Source organism: Hydra vulgaris, chromosome 14 (assembly GCF_038396675.1).
Source record: "Hydra vulgaris chromosome 14, alternate assembly HydraT2T_AEP".
NCBI lineage: Eukaryota > Metazoa > Cnidaria > Hydrozoa > Anthoathecata > Hydridae > Hydra > Hydra vulgaris.
Genome location: NC_088933.1, coordinates 34,417,369 through 34,427,500, shown reverse-complemented (window position 1 = coordinate 34,427,500; position 10,132 = coordinate 34,417,369). Strand labels below are relative to the sequence as shown.

The 10,132-nt window shown below is 26.2% G+C and overlaps 1 long non-coding RNA gene across 1 annotated transcript in view; it reads left to right on the top strand.

Annotated features, from left to right (window-relative positions):
• LOC136090485 (uncharacterized) overlaps window positions 1-10,132 on the top strand; it is a 30,691-nt gene that overhangs the window by 3,642 nt on the left and 16,917 nt on the right. Inside the window, exon 2 of the long non-coding RNA XR_010643447.1 lies at window positions 7,992-8,162. This is a non-coding gene — a long non-coding RNA (uncharacterized LOC136090485). The remainder of the gene's footprint in view (window positions 1-7,991; window positions 8,163-10,132) is intronic.

Sequence of the window (10,132 nt, the reverse complement as noted above, 5' to 3'; positions counted from 1 at the left end):
GTCTATAATTTTCAGGATCAGTTCGATGACCTTTTTTGATATGGGCGTTATATTAGCGAGTTTGCAACCAGACTTGGCCAGATTCAAAGGATTTAATAAATATTAGAGAAAGAGACACACTGAACTCTTAAGAACAAGTTTTGAGCACTCGAGGATGAATTTCATTATTACCGGCGGCTTTTGAAATGTCAAGTACAGATAAGTGTTTTTCAATATTACAGTTAAACAAAGAACTTGAAACTGGAGAACAAACAGCTTCGGTCTTTGAGGAAAAATAGGGGATTCAGAGTAAGTTATAGGTGATGAATTCGCTTTAAAAAATTGATAATTTAAACAGTCTGATATTGACTTTTTATCGAATAACTGTGTTCCATTGTGGTCACATAGAGATCGAATGTCACTTTTGCAAGACTTTTGGCTGTTTACATAAGAGTAGAGCTTTTTCGGTCAAGATTTGCAAGGAAAGGTGATTTCACTCTCAAACTATGATACCGCATCAGCCACAAGTTTTTTGACCAGACAATTTTGTTTATTGTACAAGACTCGATTACAGTCTTTAAATTTACTAGTAGCGCAACGTAACTTCATAAATAGTCTAAGTTTTTCTTTTGTCGCAGCTTTAATAGAAGAATTAAACCATTTTGGATCACTTTTCTTCAAACTAAACGACGTTTTGAACTTAGGAATGTGCTGTTCGATCAAAAAAATATATGCGTCTTTAAATAATTTAAAGCTTTCGTCAAATGATTTATTTGAGAACAAGTTTGGCCCGTCGATTGCCTTCAGGCCCTCATTTAATGCATTATATTCACCTTTGTTATAGATATATTTTACTTTGTGTAATCTGGGAGTTTTAGTTGATGATTTAAGTCTGTAACCCAAAAGGAGTGGATAGTGAAAATAATTTTTCTGAGTACACCCAAGTGGAGGACCGATTATAACACTATAAATACGATCAGGGTTATCTGAAAGCACTAGATCTATCGTATTATTGATAAAAGTTGGTTCAGTGACAAACTGTGATAGGAAACAATTATTAATAGTATCTAAAAAAAGTTGACTAGACTGTTTTCCACTTTTACATTGGCCACCCAAATCACTCCACTTGATATTACTATGATTAAAATCACCAAAAATTAGAACGCTTGTAAATTTCCCACCATGGAGTAGAGGTTTAGCACATTTGATTGACTTATTAATTTTAAAATTAGACTCATCTCGAGTAAACGGATGATGATAAATACATCCAATTAACAAAATTTGACTTCCAATTGAAATTTGACACCATATTTGCTCACCCATTAGTTTATCACTGAACTCGCATTCAAATAAAGGTATATCTTTTCAAACATAGGTACGCAGTGTAATTATCTAGAATTGTTAAAGATAAAGAAGTGAACCATGTTTCTGTGATTGCAATGATGTGTGGATAATCCAAAGATGCAATTCTAGCTTAAAATTCAACCCACATATTTTCTAAAGACGTTGAATTAAAATAAAGACATCTGAGTTCAGATAAAGAATGGGTAGACGATAGAGTAAGAGGACTATAAGCATTTTTGTTTGATGCTTCATTCTTTTTGTTCAATCCATCAAATTGAGCCAGATCGCACAGACCAGAAACCTTTTTTCCCATCTCTAATGCCCCAATTAAATGGCCTCCTTTGCAGACCTTCAAATAAATTTGGAAGAGCATTATTTCTGATTCTAAATTCAGCATAAAGTTTAGATAGAACTATCATTTTGTATCATTTTCTATTTCTCTTGCGTTATCCAAAGCTAATTGACGTTTTCCAAAATCCTCAAATTGAATTAACATCAACGGGGGACACGAAGATACATTTAATTGATTGGTGATCTCATTAGAAAGAGAAGGAGTAGGGAGAAATGTATTTTTTTTTAAACTTTTTATATATATATATATATATTTATATATATCAACACGTACATATATATATATATATATATATATATATATATATATATATATATATATATATATATATATATATATATATATATATATATATATATATATATAAATATATATATATATATATATTTATATATATATATATATATATATATATATATATATATATATATATATATATATATATATATATATATATATATATATATATATATATATATATACACATGTATATATATATATATATATATATATATATATATATATATATATATATATATAAGCCAACAAACTATAGAACTATATATATATATATAAATATATATATATATATATATATAATATATATATATATATATATATATATATATATATATATATATATATATATATATATATATATATACATTTAACTTAAAAGTCAAGTAAAGATAATCATATTTAATTTCAACATAATCAATTAGTAATTAGGCTTGATGCAATTATTTATAAATAAAACAGAAAAGCAAATAGTTACCAAATGCTGATAGACTTTAAATATTTTGAGGTTAAACTAAACATGAAACAAATGAATACATTCATACAGACACACATACATACGAATAGAAATGGCACTTTTACTTCTTTTGATGTAAAAACGCGAATTACTTTATGCGTAAGTTGCTTTACATAACTCATATAAAAATATATAAGTTACTTACATTTAAAAGTAATTCGTTTTTTTTTACATAAATTATATTACGTGTAAAACTTAATTACTTAAGTTAATTTTTTTAAATGAGCAACTATTACTTTAAAAAGTAATTTACTATCACAAGTAAAAGTTATTTGCATTTTCACTTTTACTTGAAAATGTAACTTACTTTTAATGGTAAGTCGTGTAAAGTAAATTATTTTGAAGAGTAATTTTGGCTGTGATTACGTCAAAAATATACTTTAAAATGTATCTCATTGGGGAAAGGGAAGAGGGAGGGGGAGGGTGGTGGAGGGGGCAGGAGACACAAATACACAAAAAACAGTTCTCGATATTTGAATTTGCCAACAATACTGCAAAACTCGCTACCTGAAATGCTAAATGTACAAATGCGCTAACTCAAATGCATATATAACAGCTTCGGGAATCTAACACCTTCCCTAAATCAAAACACCTTCCCTAAATCAAAATTTCATTTCATTGAGATCAAAAATAAATTGTCCTCTATTTACGAGGAAGCTTTATTTTTGATCTCAATGAAATGAAATAAAGAATTTTTGCCACTTTGATACTAAAAAAGTCCACCTGTACAAGAATATGCTTTGACCCTAAAAGTCTTGGTTTAAAATACTACGATACTTTTATTATGAACATGAAAAATTTAGAACTTTTTACGTAAATATCTTTATCTGCGTGTAGTATCAGTGGCCTAGCAACCGCAAAGCTAGTATAAGCAAAACTTACGGTTCCACAAGCAACTGAACATAGAGCCGCAAGGTTTAGGAGTCCTTAGATATATTTAAGGAGTTGTTTTATTTTAGAAAAGTTATTGTTCCAGAGATACAGAAATTGGGCACCATGGCCACGAATGTCTACTGAACAAAAATATTTTGCTACGCCACTGTGTAATATAAATATAACCCGAGCTGTAGCTAAGCAATGGTTTATACGTAGATTAGGAAATAAAACTTGCGGTGATTGGAGCCTGATAAAAAAAATACCCTAAAACATTTACTATCCCTACCCAAATGTGAGGGCAACAAATTATTAACTTTTATTTTTTATTTTCTTACACTAAATTTAAGTCGACAGGTTGTAAAATTCAAAATGCGAAGGTTATGATTATATAAAGTATACACCCAAAATTAAATAAAGTTTACACCCAAACCAAATAAGATGGTTTTTTCAACAATTTCCTAAATATTCTTATGTGATTTAAGCAAGAACATACTTAAGTTTGGCACCTAAGCATGTTTTATTTACCAAAAGTATATATATTAACCAAAATCATTGGTTTTTCATAATGATATTTATAATAGACAGGGTGAATAAAAAAATACAATTGCTTTTACTCAGTAGTTGGTCAGTTTTACAGGAATAAAAACTTCAGCAGTTTTGCACAAATTTTTATTCACGTAAAGTTAAGCAATTTACTCAGTTCTCACTCAGTTTTACGTGAATAAAAACTGAGGCTAAATTGCTGAAATTTTTATTCACGTAAAGCTGACCAATAACTGAGTAAAAGTAACTGCTTTTTTATTCACCCGGCCTATTACTTCTCAAAATTTACGCAATCAGACATCATTATATTATTGGTTCCATAAAGTCTTAAAATGAGTTTAATATGGTTTTTAACAATAGATTTAAACATAGTCATAAAAATAATTTTGACTATGACGATGACATTATTATGTCTGATTAAAAGACCTCATTTGTACGTAACTATTAATAATACTATAAGTTAATGATGTTGTTGATTAATTAATTCTAATCGGTTTGGTGATAAAAGGAATTGCCGCATTTTAAAATTATGAAACTTTTTTACATTGCTTTTTACGTGATATAATACCACTCAATACTTTTATTTAAATCAATTTAAAATTAAATCTTTTATTTTGTTTAATTTATATTCTCATGAATAAAACTTTTTTAAACCATTTTATTTATATGTTAAAAAAATAAAATTATTCAAAATTTTTGTAATTTATGCAATATTTTCTCTATTTTAGCAAGTTATTTTAGAAAAAGACTTCTGTTTTTCTAATTATAACATACTAAAACAGAAGAATTAGGTATTTCAACTCCATATATATAAATTTATTAAACTCAAACTTCAGAAAAACACGTGATTATCAATTTTTGATGACAAGTTTTTAATGACTTTATTATGTAGGTATATTTAGGGACTACGTACCTACGTATATTTAGGGACGTACATACATACCTACGTATACATACCTGCGTATACATACCTACGTATACATACCTACGTATACATACCAACTACGTATACATACCTACGTATATACATACCTACGTATATTTAGGGACTTGGCAATAAGACTATTTTTGTTTTCTTCTTGCCCCCACCATTCGTATATTTTGCAAAAGAAAAGTAATAGTTTGTAACGGCAAATTTAGAAAATAAAAATTATAAAAATTAAAATCAACCACTGCATTATAGAATGTATTTTTGTCATAAAAAACACAAAAAAATATCAAAGACGAAATTAAATTTGAAAAAAAGGTGAAAAACCTTCCCACAATGGAATACAAATATTAATTAGTAAAATCTATTGTATCCAAAAATGCTATTTTAGATTTCACAGACTTGTCTTCTGTGTAATAAAAACAGATGGTGTATAATAAAATCAGAATTTTTATATTTGCATTATTTTGGAAAACTTACTAAGTACTTACTAAATATTTCGTTTAATCTTTATAAGTACTAATAAACTACTTACTTGGATTATTTGATAATCATCAGATTAATCGGAACTTAATCGGAATAGCTCCACTTAACAGGATTAATATAAAGTTAGTTTCCGAGCAATATTAGCCTTTTATTTTCTCGGGAAGTAATTTAGCAGATTTATAAACTTTTGGTACAAATTTAATACTTTGTAATATGAGACAGTCATGTACTTTAGGTGAAATGTGTGACAAGGGAGATATTGATAGAAATGATAACGTACTTTTTATGAACTTTTTCAATGAATTTCTCTAGTCTGACAAAATATTTTAAAATGGAAACATTTTCATATGCAATAGTGAGAGATTCCTATCGTTGAGAATGCAAAATCGTTGAGAATCCAAACTATAAACTTTGTCTTGAATTTGATTTTTTCTTAAAAAATTAAAAATCAAAAGGAGCATCAAGCAATGAAAAGTTAAAAAAAAACAGACTAGTTTGAGCACATACAAGTTTAACAGATTTTCAAAGTAAAAGGTGTTTTTTAAGACAACAAATACTACCCGAGAAATAAAACCCGGCTAATTCTGTGAAGTACTTTCTAAGTCATATTGGTAATACTTACTAAGTTCCTGACAAGTACTTGCATGGAATTTAGTAGTATAAGCAGGTTTTATATCGAACTTAGCAGGAATACTCAGGTATTAATATGGATAATAGTCGTATTAGCAAGTTGTAGTCAAAACAAAATATTATGCTATTTACTCGGTACTTGGTTGGATTAGCAGGTTTTGGTTAGCAGGTTTTGGTTAGCAGGTTTTGGTTAGCAGGTTTTGGTTAGCAGGTTTTGGTGAGAAATTAGTAAGAATTATTAGTATTTCATTCAGAATTTGGGTTTTATTTAACAGTAGAACTTCATGTTTTTATTTAGTGTTTAATTAAACTATTCGTGCTTTAAAGATTACATAGTTAAATTAGTAAGATTATTGTTTCAAGAAATATGTGTTAAAATAAAAATTCAAAAATAATTGTTTTTAAATTTTTCCTTAAGCAGAGATATATCAAAAAAAAAAGAAACTTTCGTAAGTTAACTACTATAGTAGTACATTATAGTGTAACTAATTTAACATGTTGTCTAAGCTCAAAAGACGCTTCAAAGACAAAGCTTTAAAGACGCTTTAAAGTCGAAGCTTTAAAGACGCTTTAAAGACAAAGCTTTAAAGACGCTTATTTGGAAAACATTTGTAGAAATAACAAATAAAGAAGTTTTAGCTTCTGCTTCTAGAACATTAAAAAAAAAACAATAACTAACGATAATCAGTTATTAAGTAATTTTTGAAGATGCCAATGGAAAAATTCCACCCATATTATTCCAGCTGTCTTTATCTATTATTCGTCCATAACTGTAACTATAATAAGTTTTATAAAAAATTTTAATTTATTTCTATAACTTAGATAAGTTAAAATAAAAAATGCTTAATTAACTTTCCATAATTTCAAAATGGTGGAAAGCTTTTCATTATCATTTTTCTATAGCTATAATATTCGTAATTTTTCAAGAAAAAAAGTTAAAAATATAAGTATATTCAAATATAAAAAAATATCTATAAAATAAAATAATAGTTATAGAAGTCTTGCTGATTTCTACAAAGTCTTTACTGGAGTTCATAAAAAAAAAAAGTATAGAGTAAAATGGGGTAATTTTGCCACTTTAGAAATTTAGCAACCATTTAGTGTATATCTATGTTCAGGAATAAGATTTTTTTATAACTCAATTTTTATTAGAAGAAAAGTAAATTTCTCATCAAATGATATTAATAATAATCTTCTTTTTGTGAAAACTTCATAAGAAAGTTAATTGACAAAAATAATATATAAAAAAACAGGAAAGTTAAAATTCTCATAAAAAACAGAATAAAGTAGCACGTTTACTGTAAGTCGTTTTTTTTTATTAATGTCAACTTTAAGACACTTTATAAAAAACAAAAAGTTTAAATTTTTTTTTATAAAGATTACAAAACGCTTTATAATCGCTATGAAACAGGTAAAAGTATAAATTTGGTGAAAAAAAATTAAACATTTTTATTGAATTCTGAAAGATATTTAATTATCGACTTAAATTGAATTTAGATTAAGCTGACAATATTTGATAATACACAATGATAAACTTTTGTTTTCATAATAGATTTTATGATGATTAAATGTATTTATATATACATATATATATATATATATATATATATATATATATATATATATATATATATATATATATATATATATATATATATATATATATATATATACATACATATATATATATATATATATATATATATATATATATATATATATATATATATATATATATATATGTATATATATATATATATATACATATATATATATATATATATATATATATATATATGCGTATATATATATATATATATATATATATATATATATATATATATATATATATATATATATATATGCGTATATATATATATATATATATATATATTTATATATGTATATATATATATATATATCTATATATATATATATCTATATATATATATATATATATATATATATATATATATATATATATATATATATATGTTTGCTGGGGTTTGTATTTTCATTTTCAAAATTTATATTTTTAGTTTTCTTTATGAAAAATGAAATACTTATAAACAGCGTATTAATAATGCAAAACGTATCATTTGAAATATCGAATTTTACCAATACAAGTTCTATCAATACATACCGTGTTGTCTTTTCGTATGAAGAAAACCTGGTTGCTTGCATAGGTTATACAGTTGTTACTTTAATAGGTTGGTGTTAGTAAAATATTATTTATTTATTAAAACTTCAATTAATTGCATAAGTAATAATCATTAAATCGAAAAATGATTTGCAGTTTTAGGCAACTTAAAAAGACTTAGTTACGTCAAATACTCCTTTATAAAAAAATCGAACGTTAACATCCGCTCATTCTTTTTTTGGTTGTTAGTTATCAAGCTTAGGCATCTTGAAATGAAGGGCATTAAGGGTGTTCAAACAAAGCATGAGGGTTGAATCAAAACTCATTACCAAAGTGATATCAGTTATACAAAAGTATTAACAAAGTATTACCAGTTACAAAAAAGTTTTAGCAAAGTGATATCAGTTATAATAAAGTGTAAACAAAATATTAACAGTTATCCAAAAGTATCAACAAAGTATTAACAGTTATAAAAATGTAATAACCATTTATCAACAGAAATGTAAAACTGATAACAAAGTAATAACAGATATAAGTAAAAGGAAACTCTTTTTACTGTAGTAAAAAGAGTTTTCTCAATTCTTTCAATGAGTTTCATAAAACTTCTCTAATAAAGATATATCTCAAACGTTCATAATCGTTAATTAGACATTCGTTAGGAGTCCAATTAGATTCAAAGTTATTTAAGTATTTTTCCTCCTTTTTTCTTTGAACTACGCTTTTATTAAGAAATCTTGTAAAATCACGTATAAAAAATCTTACATAAGATGGATTAGCATTGAATATATTTTACACCTTGTTTACACCAGATTAAGATAAAAAGTGGAATTCCTCTTAATTCAGTCTTCAGTCTTTAGTTTCTGCTTTACTTAAGACCAGGAAAAGAGATGCATAGCAATAAAATATGAAGCATCATCTGAACAATATCTAATTCATTTTAAGACATTAAAGAACTTTCATTAAATAGTTTAATCATGTTTTCTGAATAGTTTTAAAAGTAATTTAAGAAATTGTTTTTAAAATTTTAAATAAAAATTTTTAAATTCTTTAAACTGTAATTTTATTTTTAGATGGAAAAATGTATTTTCGAAACAAGTTATTTTTATTGCTATTATTATTATTATTGTTATCATACTTGTTATAATTATTATTGTTATAACTGTTATTTTCATTATTATTGTCATTATTATTTTAACATGTTCACTTCCAGCAAGGCAGCCAGTAACTGCTATTAGAGTTGAAAGTTATTGGAAAAGAAAAGATGAATTTTTTAGTGCAAGACAACGATTAACAGATGACTTATGAATCGGGAAAACAAGATGAAGGAAGCGAATTCCGAAGAACTCATGTTCGAGGAAAAAAATTAGACAAATAAAAATTTTCGGAGTACTTAGGAGCTGTCACAGAAAAAGGATGAGACTCAATTTTCAAAATTATAAGTAACAAGAGAATGGATTGTTGTAGATGGCACAAAAGACGCTTGCTCTTTAGAGTAGTGCCCATTATAGTATATATAAAAAAGAGAAAGAAAAGCAGTACGACAAACATTACAACAATGTGATAATGGTTGAAAATTGGCTCCTAGAGCAAGTACTAATATGCTTGCAATGCGTTTTTGCACCTTGGCTAAAAGAGGAGAGCATCATTGGAAGATCCTCTAAAGTTATGGCAACAGTGTTCCATACAAGACGGATATGAAACTTGTAGAGATAAAGAATAGAATCCTGAACATGAAAGTGGCGACACGATAAAGAAATATAACCAAAGAAGATATTAATTTTGAAATAGATTCAATTTATGTTAAAAGGATGGATTGGAAGTAAAAATTATTTATAGAAGATGAAGGGTAAATGAATCATCGAGTTCATTATAGTTCATAAATTTAGAAAGATCTAGGTTATTACAATAGGAGTTTTATCTGAGTTTAAGTCCATCAGCCACTGAAAGCCCTATGCTAGAGCCAAAGTGATATCCTTTTCGTGCTCAAATTCCCCCTCCAAATCGGATAGTGTTGGCTTCTTATCAAGAAAAAATTAAACG